We start from the raw sequence: 27,285 nt of genomic DNA, 5'->3' as shown, positions 1-27,285 counted from the left end.
TTTTGGTCTTAGAATCTATGAAAACACTGGCCACTTGGATGTGATTGTACAGCTTCACTGTGAAAATGTTACTGCCAAACCTCACGGAGAAATGAGTTGGCCCATCATGAAATGATTAGCCCCATCAGGGCAGACAGCTGAGCCTGTCATTCATTTACTCCAGGCTCTTTGTGCCAGGTCTTTCTCACTTCTAATATCTGATTTGTCTGTAAGATGAGAGCAGAAGATTTACAGTCTTAGTTCAGACCTTATGTGTTTTACTAGCAAGATGTCAATGGCATGAAGTTGCATGGGAAAAAGTGTCAAGGAGAGACCCATGCAGATGAGACTATAACATCATCTCAGGAAAATGGCTGGCTCTGGGGGTTGGGAATGGGTTATAGAGCTTTTTATCTCTATGTAATCAGTCTTATTTCACTGCGAAGGACTGTTTGAAATAATAATTACAAAGACGAGTTATAAAGCACCTAAATGGTCATGCTGTGATGAGGAAAACCAGCATGACATCTGTACAGGAAACTCACGCCTCTCCAATCTACTACAGTTCTTTGGAATGTTAGCAAAATAGTGGATAATGGCGATTCAGTAGATATAATTTATTCAGACTGTCAAAAGCCTATGAAGAAGTCCCTCACAAGAGTCTATTAAGGAAACTACCTCTCACCCCCTGACTATGTATTGTCATAGATTAGAAACTGTCTAAAGCACAGAAAACAGAGAATAGGAATAACTGGGCAATGGGAGACTAGAGCAGATGGATGCTGGTTGGAGGCGCTGCAGCCATCCCTGTGTTCCAGTTACAAAACCATATGCTAGAATAGTATAGCAGCTGGCCTGCAACCCCTTTGGACCTAAAGGATCTCCACAATGGGACCCCCAAGATTCCTGAAGGAGCTCTACAAGTGATGCCTCCGCATTCCCCAAACCCTCCCCTCCCAGGTGATCCCCAGCGGGTCCCCCCTCAAGATCCCATGTCCCTTAGTGTCCCTCCCAGGAGCGTACCAACAGGGCCCTCCCACCGGACAACCTGCCCAGCAGCCCCAGCCCCAGAGTGCTGTCAATACAATGGGTCAGCCCCCCTGCAGACTACGACTCCCAGATTGCCCCGCGCCCCCCAGGCCGAGCTCGGGAGGGGGCTAATGGCGCGGTGCATGCCGGGGCCTGTAGTTCTGGAGGGGGCGGCCCGCGGCTCGGCGCCCTTTGAATTTTACCGCGAAAAGAACGCGTGGCAGCAGCCCCGCCCCCGCAGGACGCTACAGGGCGTCACCCTGGTAACGGGCCGGGGAGGGGGCGTGGCTCAGCCGCGTGCGGGTGCCGGGCCCCGGCTCAGTCGCTCAGTGTCGCCGGAGCCGCGCGCCGGGCAGGAGGGGAGAAGCGAGCGGGGCCGCCGGGCCGGGGAGGGGGCGCAGCCGGGCCCGGAGCCGCCCGCGCGAGCGGCGCGAAGGGAGCGGGGGCCGGGGCCGCTGCAGCCCGTGCGTGCGGGGCTCGCCCCGCTGCAGGAAGGAGCCGCCGCCGGAGCAGGATCGGCGAGCGGGGCCGGAGCTGGTGCATCCCCCCCCCCCCCCCCCCGCAGCCCGGAGCCGCCTCTGCAGCGGGGAGCCGGGAGACTCGGAGCAGCCCGGGCAGGAGGCGCTGCACCCGGGGCGTCCCCAGGAAGCGCCGAGGGAGCCGGAGCCGCGGCTGAGCGGGGCTGGAGCTGCCGCCACCCCTCCGGAGCGCCGGCTCTGCCTGGGGCCGGCGGGGGCTCGAGCCGGCGGCGCATCCTCTCCACCCTCGGCCGCCTCGCGATGAAGGGCTAGAGGGGCGCGGAGGCGCCGGAGCTGCCGCTGCCTCCTCCCCGCCGCTTGCAGCGGCTCGGCGGGTTTGCACCGGGGGCTGAAGGCTGCAGAGCCGCGCGCCGGATCGGCGGGCTCTCCCGGGCTGCACACAAAGAAACCCCGTCCCTGCAGAGAGCGCGGGGACCCCGCACCCGCTGCTGCCGCGGCCCCCAGGATGTAACCGGCCCCCTGCTCCGGAGGCGACACGCGAGGGGGGGACCCCGAGACGCACCGCCCGCGCACCCGCCGCAGCGACTCCCCGAGCGGTCCCCGGCTCTGCCCCCGGCTCCAGCGCAGCCCGGGATGGGCATTTCGTCCCCGGCGTGACGCCCGGGGCCCGGGACAGGATTCGCCTCTTACCCGGGCGGGATTTGGTTGCTGTTGTCAGGGATTTACCCCCCCGCCGCCGGTTCATGGCCGCGGGGCTCGCTCCGGCCTGCAGCGTCCCGGAGAGGCAGCCGCCCGGCGCAGCGCGGATGGTGAGTAGCGGGCCGGGCGGCGGGAGGCGGCTCCCCCGGGGTGGGTGGGTGTCTGCCCGCGGCCGGGGCGGGGATCCGGCCGGGGTCTCGCTCCTCTGGCAGGCCCCGGCAGCCCCGGCGGGGCTCTCCGCGAGCAGGCGCCGCGCAGGGCAGGAGGAGCCCGGCTGGGCTGGCTCGGCGTCGGGGGGAGCCGTGCGGCTGCTGTCGGGCCGGCGCTCGCTCGCTCGCCTCCCTCGCCAGCCGGCCAGCGGGGAGCTGCTGCGGGGCGAGCGGGCGGGGAAGGGGTCCCAGCCCCTCCCGGGCAAGGGGTCCCCGACTCCGCTGCTCGAGACCTGACCGGACAAGCAGGACCCCTGGCGGGCGGCTGGCAGAGCCCGGGCCTGTGGCCGTGGGGCGGGGGGTGACTCCTCTCCATCGCGGGTAGCCTTGGGGCGCCACCAGCCTAAGCCCCCCAACACCCCCACAGGCACCAGCGCTGCGCCGGCTTCTCCCCGTCTGCAGTGGCCCGGTCAGGGAGTGGGAACTTGGAGAATAACTCCCCCTGCTCCCAAGTAGAGGCACTGCTGGCTCCCAGGGCCACGCAGCTGCGACCTGCCCCAGGGTGTCACCCAGCCCGGAAGCCCTGGCTGTTTGCAGTGCCTGAAATGTAAGCCTGGAAACCCAGCCAGGCGTTGAATCTAGGGCTGTGTGTGATGGATTCTTCTAAGTACCTGCCACTGGCTCAAAGCATGGGACTGGCTTGGATCTGGGGTGGAAGAAGCCCCCCCACACACGCGCACACAGGGGTCACATGTGAGTGAACCCAGCAATGTCCTCTTCCTGCTAAATTCTTTTGTGTGGTTGAGCAGGGCAGCTCTGACACAGGCTGAGCCCCTCCTGTTGGGAGCTGGAGAATGACCTTCTGGTATTTTTAGCTCTGAAAGGGGCTTCTCAGCTTAATGAGGAGCAGTTGAAAGGTTAGTCCAGTGCTAATAAACCCCAATGACATATTAGGAGACACAGAGACAGCTCAGGCAGACCTGGCAGATTTACCTGCTTAGATTGTTTCAAGGAGAGTTCTGGCATACTCAGGATTGCTTGCTTCCTCAGCAAGCAGCGGTTATATATTTCTTTCCTCTTAATTTAATCTGCCAATTCAGTGATGAAACCAGAACATTTTTTTTTCTTTTTGTGTTGGCTGAACTACTGGATATATATTTGATGCGAACTCTCTCCTTAAAGGACCACATCTCTTGAGTTTCCCCATGAGACAGAGATGGATAGTTTATTTCCATATATATTTTATATATATTTCTAGTTTCATCACTGACCCTGATGGCATGGCACTGGATCCTTACAGGAAAAATAACCCACCTGTTCTTGCTGCTGTTTTTCTGCCTAACCTCCTGATCCCTTGGTAGCTGTGGAAACACTTAGGCTGTTGCAAACAGAATTCATGAGAAGAGCAGAAACATGAAATATTTAATGCCAGCCCCTGTGTTTATATGAATATCACCAGTAACAAAGAACAACAACCCACTTGAGAAATGTTCTATAGAAGCTGTTCTCTCACACTTCTAGCTTTCTCCACTTGGGTGTAGACGGACCCATCTTCAAACACAATGAATTTCCTGAAATGCATTCAGACTAGCTCTTGGGTAGAGAGAGAATCCCCCATAATATCTCCTGTAACTTCAGGGCAGGGAAACTTGAACTGCCGGAGGCAAAGCAGAACAGTCTGCAAGAATTAAATGGCTAGTACTGCTGGGCATTTTGTGGCTTCCCGCTGTTTAAGCTGAGATCAGTTCCTTTCACATGACCAAGGATGATCAGAATCTTTCCTATCAGGCTGAGCAGAGAACAGAAAGTTAGAGGTATTCCTAGTGCCAGGTACAAAGAACCTGTAAGAGCATCTAAATCTGGCTTTGAGGAGAGCTGCCAAATAAAGGCAATTAAAATGCTAAATATGCAACGTGTTAATGTTGAGCAGTCCAAGTCAGAGGTCCGATATCTGACGGCACTTGCTTATTGGGGAACGTTTAGGATGTCCAAAGCAAAATACCCAGGGTTTGTTCATCACTGTAAATGTAGTTTCAAGGAAGAACAGGAGTGTAATTTTAAAATGGTATCTTGTGTTTGTACTGTGCCAAATGTATGCAGAATGTAGGAGGGGTGATCTGACCGGATCAAATACTCAGGACATTACTGGCTCTTGATGCTTCAAGATACCAACAGTATTTGGTCTCTCCCAGCACTGTGCATGCCTCATTCCCTTTGTGTGGCTTCTCTGACACTTTACGTATGTGCAAGTTACCTCGTGTTGCTTGGCTGTCACAACGGCATATTCCTAAGGGCAGAGCGCACATACTACTGTATAACGTTCTGTTGTTCTGTTTAAAATTCCAAGGTTCAGTTCTGTTCTCTTTCAGCTCGGTAAAAATGTCACCAGTTACTGCAGTGGGACTGATGTTGAGCTTAAAGGAATGGTCTAGTGTTCATGGCTTTCCTCAGCTCTAGTGTAGACTTTTTGACTATAGGGCTTGTGTTTTCATTTATTACTAAAGATGTGTGTGTGCTCGCTCTGATTCTGACCAAATGAATCTGGTCACATTTGGACTGAAACCCAGCATATGTTAGAAAATGTATTTGCAAGTCACATGTCTTAGGCACCTCTCAAGTTCCCACTCTGAGCATACACTGCTTCAGGTAGCCCTGTAGTGCATTCCTTAGTAAATGGCATGCAGAAGTGATAACAAAATTGCAAGTGACCCGTTTAATAGAGGGGTGTGTCTTTCTCTCCGTGCAGTGTCAAGTCATAATATACAGCTGACGTTAAGTGAACTTCTCCAAAGTACATTGCTTGCTAGAAGCAATAGCTTTCACATAACAGGTGTGACTGCGAGGGAGGGAGGAGGAACTTGTAATGTTCCTAACAGACATGGCCAATTACTGGAGGAAAACAGGAAATGTGCATAAATGGGTTACACTTCGGCTGCAAGAGGGCTTGTCAGATGTACTAGTTAAGGGGAAAGATTGGCTGGGGCATTTGAGTTTGCTAAACAGCTTTCCAGTGTGTGGGTTCCCTCACTTACCTTCTCAATTTAAGAAGCTGCAAACCTATCAAATAGAATTGAAGTGCTAGGGAACATCTGAATCTAGTCGAGGAAATCATTTGACTTTTTGGAGGGGGTGGTTTCAGAGGTGCTGAGGGGGGGTGTCTGAATTAGGTAAGAGCGCTTTGATCCAATTAGCAGGAAAAGATTAGAAAAGCCATTAAATCCGTTTTTTGTCTTTCTGAGTCCCTGCTGGCTGAAAGGGGAGGAAGCCAATCTTGGTCTTTAGGAACTTGGCATTCCTTCCTGTCCTTGCATACAGCTTCTTTGCTAGTTGAACAGTTCAGTAAATACCAGTGCAAGTTCTTTTCTCCATTCAAGCTGCAAGATATGTTCAGTAGAAATAAGACCAATCATTAAAAATTTAAACATCTAAGTCTCTGAATATTTATCCCAAGGCCAGAGTAAAGAAACCCATGGAATGATGTGATTGGTCAGTTGTTCTGAATAGAAACTAATAGCTGAATTTGCATAGTGAGTGTTTTTAATGGCTCACTTTCTTAGCTAGGTGCTGATCTCTGTCTCACTGATCTACCTGCGAAGAACAAAAGGTCCCTGTTAGGAAGCCGTGGAGCCCAAGTTGTAGCTGCGCTGTGTACTCTGCTTTCTGTGGTGTTCTTCAGATATGCTGGGCTTCTTTAGAGCTTTCGGAGATTGGAATCTCCGATTCCGGTGCTCTCTTCATGGCTTTCTGTGGGTGGGTCAATATCACAATTGGCCATCCGTTCTGAGACTGGAGGTAGGAGTGAGCTATCCAAGGTGTTTGAGGGTGATCTCGAACAGCAGGTCTTTGCATCCAACTGTCCTGTGCCCAGGGGTGCTGGAACAGTTTGGGTTGTGGGGGTGCTGAGAGCCATTGAACCAAATCCTGGATATGATGGAAACTACTTCAAGCCAGGAGCTGCAGCAGTACCCCCAGTTCCAGCACCTATGTCTATGCCTCATGAATTAAGAACTTCTAATTGCCATGACTGTACTTTTTTGGTATCATTGAGTAAACGTAGCCCTTGTGAAAGGTGCTGGCATCTGCAGTTCCCCAGTGACCTACAGTGCAGGTGTGGCGCGGTCAGCAGCAGTGCCAGATTCTCCCTGCATAGCCAGTCAACTTCAAGCCTGATCTGGAGGGGGTGTCCTCTAGAGGCCAGCATGAGGGGAGTTTACTGCTCCTTCCTTGTCTTCTCTGCTGGAGAGATGTCCCCTGGGCACTGACTGAGACCCCAAATGCTTCTGTCACAAGCCACCAAACAGCCTGCAGGCAGGAATGGTGCCTGATCTGAAATTGCCCTGAACCTGTGGCTGATGGGTGTTCAGTGACCTTCTCTGCAGTTACCCTGTACTCTTGTGTTTCAAGCAGGGCCAATGTAGGGTGCCTTCTTCACAGGCCTGATGCTCTGGGCCTTCCTGTTGCAGTAACCGTTGGACTTTTATGGCTTGTCTTGATGCAGCAAGCTGTAGCCTGAACTCCTTTGTCAGAGGTGCCAGGCCCCCTCACCCTCGCACACCCTGACACTCGCATGCCCTCTGCTCGTGAGTCCTGGCCAGAGGCACGGCAAACCTGGGTAAATGTCCAGTAGGGACCAGCACATGTTCCCCCAACTCATTCTCTTCCCCCCACCTGCTTGAACAGCTGTCTCCAGGAGTGGTTTGAGAGGGTCCCTAGGGCCAGGTGCACTGGCTGAGTCACGGATCACTGAGTTCGAGGAGGCTGAAATGCTGGAGAGCCTGGGGCACAGAGGCAGCTACATCTCACACATCTGTAAGCAAAACGCTGGCCTCTGTTAAAATCCTGCAACTAAACTCAGCAGCCAAATCTCCAAAATAATTAATACCACCCTGCTCTTACACCGCACCCTGTGGGTGTCTGTGACTGAGCAGTAGCTGTAGGTTGGGGGGGTGGGGAGATTCTATTTTTATAAAGCCCCAGTCTCGGGGAAAATGCAAGTCCCTGCATATTCCATTGTTTCCCCAGTAATGTCAGATATTGGGGTTTGTTTGGCCATCGCTTCTGTTAAAGCCAGTGGGTTTTCCCCTCCCTGATCTTAGTTAGAATTGGGTTTCTAAAAGCATTGCGAGGTGGGCGGAAGTTGTTTACAGAGTACCAGTCTCGTCAGAGCTTTACGCAGAGTAGAATGCATGTGCACTAGTAAAACACATCTCTCATGCTTGCAGTACATGTGTATCTACAGGGTTGATTTGCAGCTGGGCTGGGATCGGGTTGGCCTTTTTGCTTGTGCCACCCGACTGCCTGATTGTGGGTATTTGGATTTGCATCCGCAGAAACAAGGCTTTCTGAGCAGAGCCCATGCTCCCAAAGAGGGAGCCCGTCCTACTGCAAGTGATTGTGGAAATCGCATGTTCATCTGCAGCGTGCATGCATGCGAAAATAAGACATTTCTCCTTTCTCTTCTGCCTGCACATTCCTCAAAAACCTAATATTCATGAAAGGTAATTCAATCAAACGGTGATTCCTATCAGCTAATGCAGCAAAGCTGGCACAGGGTGAGAATGGAAGCCAGGAACACAAAAGCCCTGTTTTATTACCTCCTGCTTGCCTCAGAATTGCTTTTCTCCCTCGAGTGAGCCGGCTAAAGCTGGCTTTATTATGTTAACCTATTTGCGTGTCAAGAGCTATTGTGCCTCTTTTTATCTGTGTTTGTATTTGCTTGGTGCAGGGAAGAAAAGGACGAGGCGAAAATGGATGGCTGGTCAGTGCTTTGCACTCTGGGGGCACTGATTGGTTGCTAAGTGATTTGCATCCCCGGTAATCGCTTTTATCTCAGAAGGATGTCGTGGATAATTATAAGCCTCCTGACATCTTTTGAAATCTGCCTAATGGGTGTTTTAATTTACATGAGGAGAAGGGGCTATTTGCGTTGCTCTGACTACAGGTTGCGTGGGTATATTGTTTTAAAAAATATATATTTTCCATGTAAAGTGGAAACGGCTCCCTGGGAATTTAGGGCTGGCAAGGCCCCCATCCTGCAGAGAAACAGAATGAGCCCAAAAGTCGTGGCCCTCTGGGCACATTGTGGCCTCATTTATAGTGAACCCCTGCCTGTAGTGAAAGCGTGGCTGATTCCGTGTCCCACTCAGGTTGTCCTGTATGTCCCAGGAACGCCTGACAGGCCTGGCTTGGCCTTGAATCCCCTCTGATGTTAGTCACTTTCCATGGTCTTTTTTCCCCTAGGGGCAGGGGAGTGCTTCTCCTTTCAAACAATGTTCACAAATTGAAGCTTTGTGTGTTAGGGCCTCTCCACTCCTCCATGAGCTTCTCTTAACAAATATCCCGAGGCAGCAGGCTTGTAGCAGCACCGTTCGGAGAGATTGCCGCTCATCCTGAGCTGTGTGGATGCTACGCTCCTTTTCTAAACTTCCCTCCCTATTGCTGCCACAGGTAGAGCGGCACTGGTGGGAGAGCGAGCTTAGCTTGCTAGCCTGCTGAGCTGCTCCGTGTGCAGAGAGAACTGACTGAAGATCTGCCACGTGAGGTTAGAACATGGGTTTGGCTAGCTGAAGCTAAAACATGGAATGCAGCAAACACATCGACATGAGGCAAACTCACATGGCTAATTAATTGCACATACAGCCTGGCTCCAGCCACCGCTGGGTTAGCCAGATACTTCCTTGGAACAAGGACTAATGGATGAGCCGTTGCCCTGTGTAATATCCCCAGGGGGTTGGTTTAGATAATTCGTTCCCTGTATCTTACTCTTCCCCCTAGGCTCTCACTCTCCCATGGCTGCAAGTGTTTGTGGTGATAATGCGTAGCTGCATTTTAGGGGTTCCCAGAGGGAAGCTGGAGATGTTGGAAGCTGAGTTGGGGACCCTAGCGGCTTTTGGTACCCAGTGAGGTGCCTTGGGATTGTGGGATGAAAACACAAAACACTTTGTAAATGTCCCTCTAAAAAAAGCTGGCTGTGAAATAGTTAACAATGTTGACATTTACTTGCTCATTTTTTTAGGTTTCAGAGTCCATTTCCAATGAGTTAATTGGGGCTGTTTGCAGTTCTCAGACAGGCTGTCTGTACAGTGGGGCAGAGATAGCTGCGTCTGTTTACAGTTGGGGCTTTCTTTGCTTCCCTAAAGGCTGGAACCATCTTTTTTGGGGGTGGGGGGGAAGAGAATCTGCTTCCATCGCTGCAGAATACATGGGGCCTGGATAGCGATCTGAGGTTTGCATGGCGTGACCTGCAAGCCACGTATGCATTAGTGTTCTGCAATTCAGCCTTGTCCACCTTCTCCTTTAATATGGACATATGGCCTGTAGAGACTCTAGATCCCAGCGTGCACAGGGAACTGGCCACTTGGCATTGAACTCCAGTCCTTCCTATTACAGACTAGGTGAGTGCAGTCAGGTTACTCTATGAAGACCATGCGTGACCCTGGCGTTCTAGGCCAGTCCCTAATGCAGTCTTCATTTAGGGAAAGTCTGGACACATCCCCTACTCAGAACGTTGGCGATTGGAGATCTTCCCAGCCCACGTCTGTGCAGGACAGCCCTGCCATCCGGAAAGGTTGTGTGCCTGCCTGGCCAGGCTTTCATACGGAGGGCTTGGGTAGAAATGCAGTAATTCTGAAACCCAGAGATTCCGAGAGAGCAGCCACGTGCTGCCCTTGGCAAAAACTCTCCTGCCGATGCTGTTTGCAGCGAGGCCCTTGGTGCATTCTTAGGCGCCCCACGCATTCCTGCTGGTAGTCACGTGTCTGGTGCCCTTTGGGCTGTGCACACGTGTGGGGGCGAGGCCACAATTCCATGAACTGCATCAACTAAGCCCAACCCAACATCTCAATTAACACAGGAGCTTTAGCCCTGACTTGACCACGTTTCTGAGAAAAATCCCTCGCTGCCCCTGTGGCCCTGCAGGGCTGGCGTGGGCTCGTAAAGGATGGCGCACACAGACTGTTGTAATACCACAGGCCTCGCCAGCGGGGTGGGGGAGGAGGGAGTAGTGAACTTTCCTGAATTTGGCATTTGAAGAATGTGGCTGGCACAGACCCGTGACCCACTGCCTAGCCTGCTTCTGCCATCTCTATCTTGACATGTAGAGAGGGGAAAACAAAAATCAGTGTAAAATGTGATGCACCTGTTTCATTTGGGGCTGTCGGAGCTAAGCAAAGGTAGATGGAGTTGAGGGGAGGAAGGAGTCAGCATAGTCTCTGTAGGACAAGCTGGGGGAGCGTGCACCAGCTCTCTCTCCCTGCTCGTGCTCCCCAGATTGTTCTAAATTGCTGTGCAAGATGAGCAGGAGATTATTAATGTGGATTTCTTTCCATCCCAGCCCCCTTCCCATGTAGCATCTCGAAAGCCTTTTTCAGACTCTGGGTGGTGTGGGGTTTTTGGTTGTTTTTGCTAGTGAGCAGCACAAACACATCTATTTATGGCTCACTGTAAACAAACTCCCAATGAAAGAAAGTTAATGATCTGAAACTGACAAGAGCCTGCTGGGAATTTTTATGGCCCCTGGGATTCCTTTTGCTAAAGAGAGAGTAGATCAGCATTTGTAACCCAAAATGGCAAGCTGCCCCCCCCCAAGCCCCTCGGAACAAGATCGCTCCCGAGCAGGAGCTGCGAAGGCACCAGGGCTTAGCGAAGAGCGGCAGCAAAAAGGGGGATTTTACCCGGTTATTGATGGTCTGAATTGAGCTTTTGGCCCACAGATGGATGGAGAGTGTGTGTGTGTTTCAGTGGGTTCCCCCCACTCCTGGAATCAAGGAATCTTCTACGCTTTTACCAGCTGCCTGTTGTAGGTCATTTTTGTCATGCTTCAGGCTAGAACTAAAGCTGGCTTATCATCAGTGGTAACCAAACACTAATAAAGCCTTAATACTCTGCAGTGAAGAGATTTAGCTGTCAGAGAGAAATATTCATATTGTTTTCTAATTCAGCTCCAGCTCCACAACAAGGGAGCGGCGGGGAGGAAAGATGCAAATACTGCCGGGTGGCTTTTAATGTTGGTAATGCTGCTCGCCACTGTAGGTCACTGCTTCGATAGGGTGAGCTCCTGCTCGGCCGTCAGTTTTAGACTACACTGTTGCTAATTGCATGATATCAATATTCCCGTCAGTGCTACTGTATTACAACACTGTTAGCCTCATGCGGCTTGGTCCATGTGCGTGCCTGTACTGTTGTTGATACAGCCGGAAGCAGGGCCACTGTGTTGGGTGATAGTTACTGACCTAGTCTCTTGCTCTGATAACTCCTCACTACCCCCATACACACAGCCTGTATATACGCGCTTGGTTTGATTTACTGGGTAGAGCCGGCAGTTAAAACTGACAAATTGAAAGAGGCTTTAAGTGATTCAGGTTAATTATTAGTAGTCAGGGGAATATCAGTTTTTAAAGGGATGCCCTTGGCTAGTTTGGAGCATCAAAGCTTGGGTTTTTTCCTCAAGAGGTTTACAAAACATGATATAGAATAGGACAGTTTTCCCTATTCCCTGTTTTCCCAGTAAACGCTGGCCAAGTTTTAGATCCAGTGCGTTTCTCTGCGGTTCAGGAGTGCAGCATGTATTAGCGCCTGAGAATCAGGAAGCATAAACAAAGTGAACTGAAACAGAGCTGCCTATTCCTCTGTCCAAGGTGAGTGAAAGAAAGTTAAGTAATGGCATGTCAGAAATCCGTCTTGCTTGTAGGGCCATCGTCAATGTACTGTGGAGTCAGTTCTAAAAATGAGTTGCTGACAACTTGAGGTTCAAGACCTTCCTGTGAGTGGCCCGGAGAGCATTCACGTTTTCACCATTGTATTTTCCTAGCTTTTTAAAAAATGTTTCTCTTAGAAAACCCACAAGGAAGGGAAACTGATCCTAAAGGGGCAGTTGCAGATTTGACTTGACACAAGGTACTGCCAGGTGCCCAAAGTAGACTCAGATGTAGGGGCATTATTTTCTGCCGTCTTCCTGATCTTGGGGTTATGTATAACAATAGGAGTGGGGGAGGAAATTGGAGAAGTGTTTGTTCGTTTGTTTTGTTTTTTAAACAACCCTAAATTGTTAAGACCAGGTCAAGGAATCATTTAAGTTCTACTGACTCCCATTTAATATGGCATTTGAGTTGGTTTATGAATATTCTTCATTGGCTACCTTTCTGTCTTGTCGTCTTGATGGTTCACTGCCTCCAGGCTTCTGCAGCCCCGTTCTGGCTTCAGAAGTACTGAATTGGAGTGTGCGTGCAAGAGAAATACTCCATTAATATCTAGGTTGTAGTTTTACAATCTTGGAGGGCTTATCTTTTCTTGTGTAATTCCCATTAATGTCATTGGGAATTAAACAGACCAGAATAGATGCATAATATCTAGACAGTCGGCAATGAGTTTCTGTGAGAATAAATCACTGGGGATAAAATGAATAAAATATACTGGAAAAACACCCTAACCACCTCCCTGTATGTAGATCTACAGCAGTAACGTCTGGTCCTAGCCCTGGAAAGAAATGTCTGTATGTTAATGCTGTCTAATGAGCTGGGTATAAAAGCAACTGCTGAAGTTAATAAAGGAAAATGCTTGCTGAAGAAGTGACAGATCCCCAGCAGAACTCTGCTCTGGGTTCAGGATGTTTCCTGTCTGCCCCTGTTGAGGTGCAATTCTTCACCACAGCTTTGAAAAGGGGTTAAAACTCTGGTATGGGGTGAATATGGGATTTTCCATATTGATCCTAGGTCCTTTCGAGTGCCCCTTGTATGGTGGTGTACACACACAGTCCTTACGGATCTCAGCACAGCCTGTGGGCAGCTGTGTCCCAAGGGGAGCCCAGCCGAGAGAAGGTTCTCATGGTTTTTGTGTCAGCTAAAAGGTGCTGTGTGTCAGCAGCTTTGTGGTTGTAGCTCTGTCAAAGCAAACAGCTCTGCGGGGCGTGGGGGGGGGAGGGGCTCTGGAAAAGTAGGAAAGGTTCAGTCAGGTTTTTCTGGATAACAGCACAGCCAAGGTCAGTTACCTCTGACTCCCACGGCCTGGCACTCCCAGCATTGGCTGGGTCATCATGGCAGGGGTCGCTCCCCAGATCCAGCCCCTCGTGTGGCGTTCAGAGAGCAGGGCTCAAGCAGGAGCGATGGAACCCTTAGTGCAGCCTCTGCCCTGCGGATGCCCTGCAGCAAAGGGGCCCCGCTCTGCTGGGAAGAGAGCGGTGCCAAGAACGGACTAAACGCTAGGTAAGGAGAGAGCCGGCGAGCTGGCATTGTGGCTGAGGCCATGTGTGCAACTGCCTGCTCTGTTCTTGACTCCCAGCCACTGGGCAGCACTTGGTAACATCAGTCACCCCAGCTCAGTCCTGCCCTGCAGCATGGCAGGGGTTCTTCCAGTGTCCTTCCCTGCGCCTTGGTTGGACATGTGCAGGCTGAAGCCCTGTTACCTACAAGGCGGGTACTGTGTGCCGTGACGATGCCAGCTTTCCCGTACCCCAGGGCCTTCGCTCTGAGCTGTACACTTCCCTCCCGCTACCCCTGAAGGTGAGAGAGAGGTCAGTGTATCTACACTGCCACTTTCAGCGCTAAAACTTTCGTTGTTCAGGGGTGTGAAAACACACACACACACACCCCCTTGAAAAGCGCCAGTATCGACACCACTTTATCGCCGGGAGCCGCACTCCCCGCCACTCTCCCGGCGATAAAGCGACCACCCCTCATTCAGAGTGGGTTTCTGTCGCCAGGAGAGCTCTCCCCGGCGATACAGCGTGACTACACTGCCCACGGCACAGGGGTGCAGACACACCCTAACCGAGCCTGGGCATTGCAAAGGGGGCCTGGGTCAGAGCTGTCAGAGGTCCTGGTGGACAGGAGTTGCCAGCTAAGCTGCCGTGCCCCTGGCCGTGCCCCTCCTTCCCAGCAGCTGCCATGTGGCCATGGAGGATGCTGCTGGCTGAACGCAAACTGGCAAAAGGCTCCTGCTCCCGTTGCTGGTCACCTGGGCCAGTCTGCCCCTGGAGGCCTGCCGGCCCTAGCCCTGTGTCCCTCCCAGCCATGTGCTCCGTCTTTCCCAGTGTCTGCCAGGAACACAGATGGAAGCAGCAGCTTTTCAACAGCCCTAATGCTTGGGGAGATGAAAGATTAAGGTTGGTGACCATTTTTTAACTCAATAAAGGGAAAGACGAGCTGGAGTCTGCAGTCCGGAGATATAATTAGTTCGCAGCAGTGGCGCTTTCTTGATTTAGCTTCAGAGAGCAGAACAAGACAAGGATGTTCTACCCAATTAGCAATAACATACAGTCGGAGCTTGAATAGGTGAGATAACAAGCTATTTTTACGACTTTTCTTTACAGACTTTACAAAACAAGGGGGCATCAAGTCTTTATTTCTTTTCCCCAGGGAACAATTATTAGTGATCTAGGAATTTTCAAAGCCAAATGATACATTTGTTAACAAAAACAATAAAAAGCGGAATGGTTAAAATCCAGCCGTTGGCAGCCTGGGGGCGGAGTGGCGGGTGGCTCCTGCTAACACAGGCCTTCCAGTTCCCGTACGAGGTGTCGCTCGGGGCTGCTCTCCATGCTGGCTGTTCCCCGCGGACACGGGAGCTGTATTAAATGACTCTGACCTGCTTGTTGGCTGGCTGCATGCGGCCCTGTATAGCTGGAGGCACTCTGCCACAGCAAGTGCCCTTGTTTCCTATTAGAATTGTCTGCCCAAGGGTTGTTCTCCAAAGGCCCAGTGCGTTTGGCTGTCAGCTGAACACCTGCAGGGAATAACTCGTAACCTCCGACAGTGCAGCGCCGGGGCTAGCTGGGGTATTAATGCAATAGAATTGTTGCTTTCTTCTTTGATCTTGAGTCTTGGCTCCTGCGGGAAGTGTTGGGAGTCCCATTGCTCAGTGTTAAAGTTGCAAACTCTGACGGGGCCCTTGGGGAAAAAATACAGGTGAACGACACCGGAGCGTTACCTGCAACTGCGAGAGGGAGCCAATAGCTCTTGGTAACTGTAGATGTGGTTACTAGGTGGAAAGAAGCCATCCCAACTTGGCATGGTACCGCCACCATGGCAACCAAGGTCCAACAAGTGTTCTTCAGGTGGGGGCTTGCTATAAGGCTAAGTGATAATGGTCCAGCATTTGTGGGAAAGGTGCCCCGGGACATTTGAGATACTGGAACTTGATCAGAGGTTCCCTACTACCCCCAGAGCTCGGGATTGGTGGGATGGGCCCGCTGCACTGCGACAACGGGGCTTAGTAAGCTGGTAAGCAACTCAGGGGAAAATTGGGATGTTAAGTGAGCTTTTGTCTTGATGGCCCCCAGGGAAGGATAGCATTTGAGGCTGTGACTGGAAGGGAAATGGAACTCACGGAGCACGTATTCATTACCCAATGACTAAAATAACTCCGTGGGGCTCTGTAACAGAGCAGTGGGTTAAGAAACTTGTATGGCATGTGCAGAAAGCACACAAGATGGTAGTGGGAAATGTAGGGAAACCTGTGACCGGCCTGGTCCTGGAGATGTATATAGCGCATCCCAGTGAGCTCCCCACAGGTAAGTTACCAAATCACATCATGTGTTGCCTCACTAATAAAAATTTTTTACTCCAATCCGCTGAGTAGTAAATCTCTGTCCAGCAGTTGAGTCAGTTAAAGCTGGACTGGAGGGTAGGCTGTAGGAAATGGCTCTGTAGGTCGAACAGCCATCACTGATGCGCCTGATGACTCATGTGCATGATCCTCTCCGTTCTATTGCATTTTCCTATTGGCTTCCATAACCAGAGCAGCGCTGTCCCCGCTGGACTCTGGTGCCACCACAGAGTAGCTGGTCACACAGGACTTGCTGCTGAGCTGACACTCGGCGAATGACTTCCCCTGTGCAGAGCTAGTGACTCTCAAGGATTTGAGCAGTGCTCAAGCAATGCAGGTCTTTGGAAACAGCCATGTGGCTTTCCCAGCACGGCCAGGGCAGATCCGGGCTGGGAGTTGGTCCATTACAGCTGATGCCGAGCAGATGCTCACGGTGAGGCTGCTGCATATGAAGAGGTAGGAGGGGAGGAAAGGTAGGTGCTCTGTGCTCTAAACAGTGACAGGCAGCCAGCCCTGTTCCTGAGCTTCCGCTTTCTCAGTAACGCTGCCTGTCACCTCCTCAGAGCTCTGCTGGGGTTCATCCAGGTCTTGACGCTGGCTTTGCCTCTTCCCTTAGCTGCGCCTTCACGGCTTCCGATTGCCACTGCGGCCCTTCCATGCAGCACGGCTTCCTTGCTCGCTAAGCTGCGCGGGGTCCTCAGTGCACAGGTAGGGAGATCTCACTGGGGGGAGGGGCACCTCTGCTGTCTTTCCAATCCACCCTCAAATCCCTGCATGGACTTGCATGCGCCTGACTCCATGGCTCATGCCTATTCAGTCCCTCCCATCTTGGCTGGCTCTGTTCTGTCCCTGTACCTTGCACAGCAGGAATCTCTCACTAGGCTTCCCCTGGGCTGCAGAGTCCCATGGTTTAAGCCCACCCTTGGCGTACGCTTGGCTTTCTGGAGGAGTTGTGTGATGCATGATCTGAAGAGAGCGTGAAGACTTCTGGACCTCACAGGTCCAGCTGCTGCATGGGTGTGTCTCACAATAGAATAGTGATGCCACCTAGCTCTTCTGCAGGGCTTTTCATCAGCAGGGCCAAAGCAGTTTACAAAGGAGGTAACCGTCGTCATCCCTGTTTTACAGATGAGGAAATTGAGGCACAGAGAAGGGAGGTGACTTGCATAAGGCCAGTGGCCAAGCTGGGAATAGAACCTAGGTCTTCAGGACCAAGTCCAGTGCTTTATCCACTAGGAAACACTGCCTCCCTATATTTGGCTGTTTTACATTATGGCCAGACTCTTGGTACCTTACTGTGCTCCCCGTTACTCAGTATCTTAAATAACATGGTGAACAGCTGGCTTCAATTGGGGGCGGAATGGGGTGTGTGGTCACTGTCCTTTGCTAGGCAGCAGTGTTAGACTGGGCAAGGATGGATGTTTATAGGGAATTATAAGATCTAGTAGGATTGTAGCTAATGCAGATCCTCCTTTAGCTCCAGGGGAGCAGGCCAAGTCTTGGTCCACAAAACTAAAGGCCCAGTGGCTGTTCCCACGTGCTGGCTGGGTGCTGTAGCTGGCAACCATGGCCTGTTGTTACAGATTGAGTTTTCCCCCTCTCAAAATGGTTATTTCTTTTTCAAGCCCATGCCTCAGGCTTTTGGGTGTAAAATGGGATCTCCTCCCCCTTGGGCTGTATTGGTAACTGGATCTCGGTCTCCCTCTGGATGTGGATGGAATCTGCCTTTGCTTTTTCACCTTCCCTTGTCAGCGCCTGAATAGTACAATCTAATTTCAGATAGCTGACAAATCAAGTCATGCAAAGTGGGAGTTTAATTGCAAACAGTTTTTATGGATTGTGCTCACATCTGTGCTGCCATATGCAAAAAAACAAAACAAAACAAAATCACCCCTGATCTTTTTCCACCCCAACTAATCCACTTGGAAAGAGACACAGTTGGAGGCTTCAAATCAGGAGCTAGTGAGAGATTTCTGCCTGCCTTTGCAAAGTAAATCTTAGCTCTGGGCTGCAGATGCTCGGGGGTACGGAGTGGGCTCTGGCTCCATTGCTATGTCTGGCATTCAGTGCAGCTCCGTGCATGGCTTGGGCTGATTTGGTGGAAGGCAGCTTGTTGAGGCTTCATCTCCTGGTGTGTGTGTGTGTGTTGCAGTGCTATTAATGTTGCATTAAAAACTGATTCTAGTTAGTCGTGTGGGCAATAAGTTTTATGAGATGATGGCCAATAAAACGAGGGATGTATGTGTGCAGTGAATATTTCTTATCTGCTAGGATAAGGATTTATGTCCCATTAACTGGCAAATTGCCCCGTGTCCTGGGCCGGAGGGTTCCCTGGTTCTGCTCTCTGCTGAATATACTGCCTTGAGTTGCCCTAGGGGCCTGTGAGGTGTTTTGGACTCCTAAGCAAGCCCCCTTCCCCACTCGGGGAGCAGCTTTTGAGGCCTCATGGCATGGAGGGCAGGATTCCGGAGCGCCCGTTTCAGGCTAGAGGCGTTAACGGTGCTGCTGTGATTCCAAGGCGCGCCTCGTGTCTGTCTCCTCCCCAGGCAGAGGAGTTCAAGTGGGGTTGGTTGTGTTGGCGGAAGGGAAGCTCCAGGCTTCTGTGAGAGCAGCAGCATGTTGCTGGTACAGGGGAACCCAAACCGCGTGCGGAACTGGGCTTGGAGGGAGTTCTGTGTCTGCCCCGCTCTCCTTTTCCTTGTTTCCTGGAGAGGAGGCTCCATCTCCCATGAAGGGAGACCCCCCAGTGCCAGCGCTCTGTCCCGGGGATGGCAGGACATGGCTTTACATTCTGCGGTATGCCAGCACCAGGGGCAAAATGCCATGGTGCCCTTGCCCTTCCTGAGGGGCACAAGGCTGGGTTCTACCAGCGTCCCCAGTGACTTAACCGTAAGAGCTGCTGCCTTTCTCCCGGAACCTTCCCTCTCTGGCTCTCTTGGGCTAGCAGAGTCTGTCTCAGAGAAGCCGCGTCCATAGCCAAGCACGAGGCCCAGCTTGCGTCTGGGTTGGCACTGGGGGCTCCACTGTCCTTGTTCCCTAGGGTACGGAGCAGCGCTCTGTTGGTCACTCACCCAGGCGGTAGCTCCTGCTCGGTAGCTGCAGGAGGCGCCCCTTGGCTAAGGGGAGCCGTGCAAATGGAGTTTGATGCCCTCTCGTCGCTGGGTAGCAGGACACCAGTGGCCCTCGTGTTTGAAAATAGCCCTTGCCCTGTGGTGCCTTTCAAGGTCTGCTTGAAACTGAAACGTGACCTTTCCCAGCCTGCAACGCCTGGCTGGGTGTGAGCACTGGGACTGCGTGTGGCATGTGACTGTGAGCTGCCCAGTAGCATTCAGGGCCCAAGTTACCTTCCTTGAGCTTGCAATAAGGAGCACTTCCAGGGGCATGGCTTCCGCTCGGGGCACCAGTGGGACCACACTTCTTGCCTGCTGCGACTGAGCCTGGGTTTGCTCAAGCGGCATCAGAACCCCCTCTCCTCGGTGGCAGCTTCCGAGACAGCAGAGCCCACGCTGGCATGCCTCACCCAGGGGAAAACTCCCCTTGGAGATTCTGTACGGGGCCGTGGTGACCGTGAAATCCCGCCGTGCTGGGGGCACGCGGGGCGTCGTGAGGAGCTGGTGCCACGGATGGGGCAAGCAGCCCACAGAGTGGCTGTTGCTGTGCTCTTTGGGAAGCCGGGACCCCCATTCAGCAGTGTGGTGCTCGGTATCTGTGTGCGGGTTGAACGGGCGGCTGAGTTACGGGGCTGTCGCAGACATGACATCCGTCATGGGAGAGCGTGAGCCTGGGGGTCATTGGAACCAGCGCAGGCTGTTGAGTTTGGTTGGTTGGCGTGTGGCCGTCACTAATCTAAACTGCGTTTTCCTTGTAAGGGAAAGGCATACGGGTGTTCTGTCGCTTCGGTGAGAAGCTGCTGCTCTGTGACCTCCAGTCTTGTCCCCTGCACGGCATCGGCTAGATAACCAGATGGCTGCCAGCTGATAGCGCTGTGTTCCCACTTGATATTGCTGATCGATGGCAATTGATTTTCCTCCTGTGTAAATGTGAAGTGGTCAGGACTGCTGAGGGGTTTTTCCGTGCTCGGAGAGAGCTCCAACTCTTCTCCTTTCGTTTTTCGTCTGCTGCCTGGTTTCTGGGTCCTCAGGCCCCCATGCTGCTGCCTCTGCTTAGACTCTGCCCCCAAACGCAGGCTCCACCCGCCACGTTAGGGACTGTCCTAAAAACTGGGGCTTTCACAGGTTACCCACGCTACAAACTGCCTAGTAAAACCTCGGTGCTGAAAGCTTGGGTTTGGGTTAGTTCATCTCTGCTTCTGATAACTGACCCCACTCCACGGGCCGGTGATGGACAGTCGATGGGCAGGGCTCTGAGTTACTCCAGACAATTCTTGCCCAGGTGGCTGGTGGGTCTTGCCCACATGTGCAGGGTCTAACTGATGGCCACATGTGGGTCTGGAAGGAATGTTCCCCCCGTCTCCAATTGGCAGAGACCTGGGGGGGGGGGGGAAGAGGGGGTCGCCTTCCTCTGCAGCATGGGACACGGGTCGATTGCAGGTTTGAACTAGTGTAAATGGTGGATTCTCTGGAACTTGAAGTCTTTAAACCATGATTTGAGGACATCAGTAACTCAGCTGGAGGCCCGGGCTCTCTTAGAGGGGTTGGAGGGTGAGGTTCAGCAGGCAGCGATGTGCCGGAGCTCAGACCAGATGATCACGATGGTCCCTTCTGGCCTTACAGTCTGAGCCTGTGTTCATGTGGGGTATTTTCTTGCTGCTTTTCACTCCTCTTGCTTAACAAAATTGGTGGGGCCCATCTGGCCGTTTCCCTGCAGTGTACCAGCAGGTTTGTGCGGGTTTCCAGCTCAGCACAGAGAGGGGGCTAAATCCACACAGGCCCTACTTCCCTTGAAACCCAGAGTGGCCCGTTTCTATTCCTGGCAGGCCGGGCCCAGCGTTGGGCTGCTGGGGCTCCCGAAAGGGACTCGGAAATGCAGCTCCAGGAACGGGCTGGACTGGGGTAGAGACGCTGGGAGCCCTGCAGCTGGTGTTGAAGCGAAAGGGGCCTGATCCCTTGGAATGTTCCTGCGCGTCTGTTGCAGGAGAAACGAGCTGTTCACCCCCTAGCCCCGGACAATTGTCACTAATTGTCACCCTGTTGGCAGAGGAGGCACTGAGTGGCCGAGCGCGGTGGCAGGGCTGCTGCTGCCAACGAGAGGAATGGGGGACGGTGGAGGCCAGGGTCGTCGGTTCCCCTCAGCCAGTGCAGAATGGCTCCCTTCGCTGCGCCCGTCACCCCTTGCCCTGCTCGGGGGAGAAGGAAGCTGCTGAGCCAGCTGCCAGCCGTTCGCTTTCGTGCATGCGGCGCCAGTAGCTGTGTGAGCGGCGCGGTACCCGAACACGGCACCCCTCATGCACGCCTTGCTGGCAGCGCTGCCCTGCCCAGGCAAGCAGGAACCCCCCACCCCCGCTGCTAGCCACGGCTGTGAACCCACCCGAGCAGAGTTCACCTGCTCATGGGGGTCTGTAGCTTGGGGGGGGAGGACGGGGAAGGGACATCTGCGGCCGCCTCGCTCCCACGTCTCTCTCATCCAGCGGGGTCTGGCCAATGGCACGCCGTCCTGGAGCAGCACTCCTGCGCTCCCGGCCCGGAGGGCTCTGGGAGGGCTCCATAGCACAGGCTGCTGATCTGTTGTACGGAGCAGCATGTGCACCGGGGGAGGGGGTTCTGAAATATGGCATCTTGGCAAAAATCTTCCACAGGTGTTGCTACCCGGCGGGGGCGCTAGCGTAGATCAGCTGCCGTCGTGCCAATCGCTGCGCCCAGAGCACTGTGATGTGGTGGCTGAAATGCCAGCGCTGGGCTCCATGTAGAGCCCCTGCTGGAGCTGCCAGCAATGGGTAACCCTTTGGCAGGAAAACACCGTCGGGGAGGAGGACCAGGCCGCTGAGCTGCGTTGCCTCACTCCCCACCCTCCCTGTCTAGGTCTTATGCTGTGCCCATCTCCGTGGTGTCTGGGCTGATGCTAAGCTCACCTGTCGGCTCATGCAGAGTCCGCCAGGGAAGGCCCTCAAGCTCTCTCCCTGCCTATCCTAAGCATGGTGGCCAAGGCATTCAGGATGGAATATGCACCCTCAGCTGCAGCTCTTGTGTGGCCAAGGGCTCCAGTCACGGGCAGGGGGTGGGGGAGAGCACCTGTTCTTGAACCCAGAGGTGCTGGCCTGAATCGACACCCACACCTCCTTCCCTTCCCTTCTCTGCACCTCCATCATTGCAGGAAGCAAAACTCCCGTGTCCCCTCCCAGCTGCAAATGGGGGAACCCTGCTGCGGGCTCCAGCCAGATCATCCTGCAGAACCCTGTCTCCATCCTTGGAGCTCTGCCTGCTGGGTCACAAGGGGCTGCTCAGCCGGAAAGGAGTCCGGTGGGTGGGGCTGTGGGTTAGTGGAGCTGAGTCCGGAGCAAAGGAAGAAGGCAGCACAGCCGTGCTATTAACGCACCACAATGATCATCAGCTCGCATTGTAATCATTAAGACTATTAGAAGGAAACGTTCGCTTGAAGCTAATGTCAGACTTTGTGTTCTGCTTTGCAAACGCTCACAATTAATGCCAATCAGATTCAGGAATAAGCCAACTTGAAATCATGTCTGTTTCATCTCATTTGTCAGCTGTTGCCATTCTGTGTTGTACATTTTCATACAATTGCTATAAACATAAAAGGGAAACTCCACATTCTTCAGAGGGCTCTTGTATTGTTCTGTGTTCGTTTTAATTACTTTGCATTCAGAGGCTCATCTGGCCTCGCCAAATAGCAAGAGAAAGTAGGTCTTTGTAAAACAAATATAGAAATCTTGATAGATACCTTATTTTCCCATTCAGCCGTTATGTTGGATTATCTACAGCTAAATAAGAAAAGCCTGTTAATTTCCCTTTTGCAGGGAGCTTTTTGTCTCTGCTCCGAACTTGGGCTGTTTTGTGCGTGTGTTTCCTCTCGAAGGAAATCTCAAAGAGGAGAGAGCGCAGGGTGGGAAAAGCTGGAATTTGACCGGATGGTGGTATAATCCCTGGTACAAAAGTCCACATCAATTATAAGAATTCCTACTGTAATCTTAGAAATCTATCTTTTCTGCGGCACAAGCTCATTAAAGAATACCATTCATTTCCGGCTCCCCGGGTGAGAAGGGTTTAAATCTCCTGAGCTTTGTGCTACAAAATAGACTTAGGGTGATGGACTTTTTGAAATATTAAGAGAGAGAGTTGATTTTTATTTTTTTTGCAGACTTGCAGCACAGACGAAGCGTAACCTAATTAGGCGAGGATGGTGGGGACAGGAGCCGCTGCAGCTTTAGGAGATCACCGCCTTGAATAGCTTCCCCATCTGTCGACTGGTAAATGTATCGCTTTCCTCAATGCACGTCTTTGATTACATGCCGAGGCCCTGCCGCCTCCCCTCATGCTGTGAAAAGAGCCGTCTCCCAGAGAGAATGAGGTTTCCTCGGGCCATCCTGGCAAGCCCAGGAGGAGTGAGCCAACATGAGATAGGCCTTTTGTGTGTGTTCATTGCTCCCAGGGCAAAGGGGGAGTGGGGGAGGTGGGGCGGGAAAAGGGAGGTGGGGGAGTTGTGCTGCCCCTAAACATACAGAGCGGGCTGAAAAATGGGCTTTCCATTTGCCGAGAGCTCCAGTGTATCCAGCGGCATGGTAAGAGGGCAAAGGGTGGGTGCCAACCCAGGGCTGTGGCGAACTCTCCTGGGGAACCGTAAAGACTAGAGTCTAGAGCAAAGTGGCGACGTGGAGGTAAGGGTCTGATGTCCACCGCGGGGTCTGTGTAGGCTGGAGCAGGGCGCTCCCCAGCACAGGTTAGTTCTGATGATGACGGTGCCAGCCGCTTACAGACGGAAGCGGTTAGGGCAAGAGACGAGCAGCAAGTGCTACGCCCGGAAAGAGTAACCTAAGCGTGCCGTCTGCGTTGCCGCCGCTGTGTCGTGGTTCTGTGCAGGGGTGCTGGCCGGCTGGGGCACTTGCCTTTCTGACGGTGCAGGCTGGAGCGCGGGGTGAATTTTGTGGTCTGCGTTAACAGGGTCAGACGTGTGTAGGTTGTGCAGTGTGTGTGTGTGTGTGTGTGTTGCCGCAAAGGCTCTGTGCAAACATGTTAATTTGTTTTCTTTCTTCCCTTGCCTTTCAGGATAATTGGTTGCATTTGAAGTCTTTGTGAAAGCCTTTGATTATAGTAATTTCAGCAGTGTGATCTACCCTGGATTCCTTCCTTAGATTCTTTCACCGTTCAGGCACTTGGGGCCTGTAATTACATGAGCCAGTGCAGCTCTACCTTGGTTTGCAGCGGAGCTGGGAAAGAGTTGGGCGAGTTGCCCTCTGGCAGCTGCCGCCCATGGTCTGGGCAGGTGAGCGGCGTGTCCCTGGTGTGATGCTTCAGGAGCGCGCGAGATGTGCCGAGTGAGCAGCTCTTGGGCACACAGTGGGCCAAGTGCAGGGAGTGTGGGCGTAGCAGAGCCAGGCCATTCTAGGCCTCTCTGTAGAGACCCAGTGGCTTGGCTTAGAGCCCTGCTCAAACGGCAGTCCAGGAGCCTGCCGAGCTCTGCTGAGCCCCCGTCGCTCTTCGAGCCATGTTTGATGGGGGGCGTTTGCTGGGGAGATGGGAGCAGAGGGGCTAAGGGGATTTGTGCTACTGAAATGAAACTCAGCACTAAGTTCTGCAAGTCCCATGCAGTGCAGGCTAAAATGCGTGCAGCACAGCTGGGAATGGGGATTACCGCACACAGCACGGAAAGGGATGTAGTGGTGTGTGTGAGAGTAACTGGGTTAGCGTCTCGCTCAGGGTCTTCCCATTCAGGACTGGAAGCCTGGCTGGAGCAGTTAGCACTTTCCTGTGGCTGTCTGAACAGAGGTGGTTTGTCTCTCCTGATGGCTGCAGCCTGAACCGGAGCGGCCAGTGCAGGGTGGCAGTTGGGATCCCCAGTGCTCTGACCCTTCCCTGCTGCTTGGCAAAATGCCTCTGTGTTTGCAGGCTCCCCGTCCTGAGCCTTCACTCCTGTGTGGCAGCGTCAGGGTCCCAATGCAGTGGGAAAACCCACCTCCTCAGGGGAGAGGAGGAGGAGGAGCAGTGCAGGGGCAGGCAGGAAGCGGTTGAGATTTCACACCGCCTGGCTGGCCCTCGAGAAGCAAAGCCCCCAGGGCGCGGTGCCACCTTGAAAACTCTTCCCATTGATCTCCTATAAACGTGCGGCCGCCGGAGCCAGTGCTGTGCCCGGGATTGAAGCGCGGCGTAATTGTGTCCGACAAGCGTGATTTCTTTTCAAAGTGATGGCGGTGCGGCTTTTTGAAAGGCTGCCCCAGAGGCGGCATTCCTCCCGCGCGCCCTGATCCTACGTGACTTAGCGAGTGTAAAAATGAGGGGAAATCTGTATATTTTAAACACCGCTCGCTCCGCCGGGACCCTCAGTTAGTGACACGCGTGCCCTGGCCCTGCGACTCCGTTGGCTCCTTCCTGTTCCTGCTCCAAAATGAAACCACCCAAGTCGGCGCTTGACCTTTTGCTAGTGTGTCTGCTGCCTGGCTGGGGTCTGACATTTTGTTCCTTGTCCCACCTACTGACCTTCTCCTCAGAGATGTGTGTGCACACGCCACTTCCAATTACTGACACCCCGGTCAGCCTCTTTCAGCTGCTTTTCACCTCGCTCCGTCTCGCGGCGAGCTGCGCCCGGCCCCTCCCCCTCCAGGATGACTTTGTAAATGGAAGCAGACAGCATCCCGGCAGTGTGTGTGTCCTTAGGAGCCGGCAGGAGATAAGCCCTCCTTCTAATCTAGCCCCGGCAGCACATGGCTGCTCTCCGTGTCACCTTGGGCCTCATGTTTATCCCCTTCACGTGGCGAGCCACTAACAAACTGCCCCCAGACCTGTCCACGCCAGGCAGCCGCTTCCGAATCCAGCACAGAAGAGGCAGCGAGGCTGGCCAGGAGTTGGTGCTGCAAGAACTCGTCCTGCCAGGGGAGGGTTACGTGGCAGCTCTGCCGCATACTAGCTCTTCTCCTGGTGATCACTGGCCAAGGAGAGCTGCGTCTGAGCACCGCGGGCTGCGGTGCCAGGAGCTGATTGAAGCAGGGGCCAGTGTGCTGCCAAGTTGCAGTTCTGTCCCGGCCGAGGTGCTCTGGGCTCGGCCTGTCTCTGATCCGTTCTCTTCGGCGAGCTAATGTGGCACCTGACTCCCGAGGCCTCCTGCTCATGTTGGGAATGGAAATCACGCAATCCGGATTTATGTCAAGATCGTTGGGGGAGCAAACCCCCTAAGTGTAGGGGCCTGCATGAAGTGGTTCCCTCAGGGTTTTATGCCGTGCCCATCCCTGTGGTATCTGAGCCCTGATATCTATTCCAAGGTAGGCGTGGCTATACCGGGTCAGACCAGGGCCCACCAGCTCCAGTATCTGGTCTCTGACGGTGGCCAGTGCCAGCTAATAGTGTCATGGGCCGAGTTCCCCCATTTAAAATATCAAGATTCCCTGGAGCCACCAGTTCCAATCAAGGCAGGTGTGACTTGTCCCTTCCTGCTTCCAGCTGCTCTGTCTTTGGGCTCAGACCTTCTCACATTAAACACAATTTGCTGGCTCAGCTTTGCTCCAGCTCCACCCCAACAATGGCAGAAAGTCCTGTCTACACCACATGCCCTTTAAAAAGCCCTTATCCCTGTTTGAGTGAAAGTTGGCCCCAGCGTCTTTTCTCCTGTCTCCTGAGCGCCGATTGGCTGTTGCTTTTCTCCTCGGAGGTGGCTGCATTTCACTGGTGCTGTTTATGATGCACGTTGTGGATCCTTCAGGCTGGGTTAGGGTGACCAGACAGCAAGTGCGAAAAATTGGGACTGGGGGTGGGGGGTAACAGGAGCCTATATAGGAAAAAGACCCAAAAAATTGGGACTGTCTCTATAAAATCGGGACATCTGGTCACCCTAGGCTGGCTTGTCCTATATAAATGCAAGATGGTGATTGTTAGATGCATTCAGCTCGTGTTAAACTAGACTCCTCTCTCAGCACACGGTTCCCTGATCAATAGGCTGCAGAGGGGCTTCATTTATAATTCCACCTTTAATTTTTCCATCAGATGTCTGTCTGTCTCTCTTGTGAGAAGTCAGTGTGTCCTTGCACAGTTATACCAACTGAATGGCAGCACGTTTCTCTCTGCTGGCTATTTATAGAGGGCCACTCAACAGAGCGTCTAGGGTGTGGGCCCCGTACCCAGTTGCTTTGATTGTTTTCCCGGTGATCTTGCTTTATGTCAGTTTGGGCGTTTGAGGCTGGGGGATGGGAGTGGCATTCCAGGAATCTAAGGTTACTGTAGGAGCAAAAAATCTTCTGCCTGCCTACCTGAAATCAACACCTCCGGGGAGGAGGGGGCTGCCATGGGAGAAGA

General features: G+C 53.1%; 1 protein-coding gene across 5 annotated transcripts in view; it reads left to right on the top strand.

Moving 5' to 3' along the window:
• The first annotated feature begins 1,363 nt into the window (after positions 1-1,363).
• The window catches only part of FAM222A (family with sequence similarity 222 member A), a 109,709-nt gene continuing 83,787 nt past the window's right edge, over positions 1,364-27,285 (top strand). The window contains exons 1-3 of one of the 5 annotated variants that reach the window (XM_044989550.1): positions 1,367-2,296; positions 23,147-23,255; positions 24,052-24,268. The gene's annotated coding sequence lies outside the window, so the exon portion shown is untranslated. Of the gene's footprint in view, positions 2,297-23,146; positions 23,256-24,051; positions 24,269-27,285 lie in introns of all 5 variants that reach the window. The other 4 variants (XM_044989552.1, XM_044989548.1, XM_044989553.1 and 1 more) reach the window with 4 other exon arrangements.

The sequence above is a fragment of the Mauremys mutica genome, chromosome 16 (genome assembly GCF_020497125.1).
Source record: "Mauremys mutica isolate MM-2020 ecotype Southern chromosome 16, ASM2049712v1, whole genome shotgun sequence".
In the NCBI taxonomy this organism is placed as follows: domain Eukaryota; kingdom Metazoa; phylum Chordata; order Testudines; family Geoemydidae; genus Mauremys; species Mauremys mutica.
The sequence above is the reverse complement of the archived record's forward strand: the minus strand, read 5'-3'. Positions and strand labels throughout refer to the sequence as shown.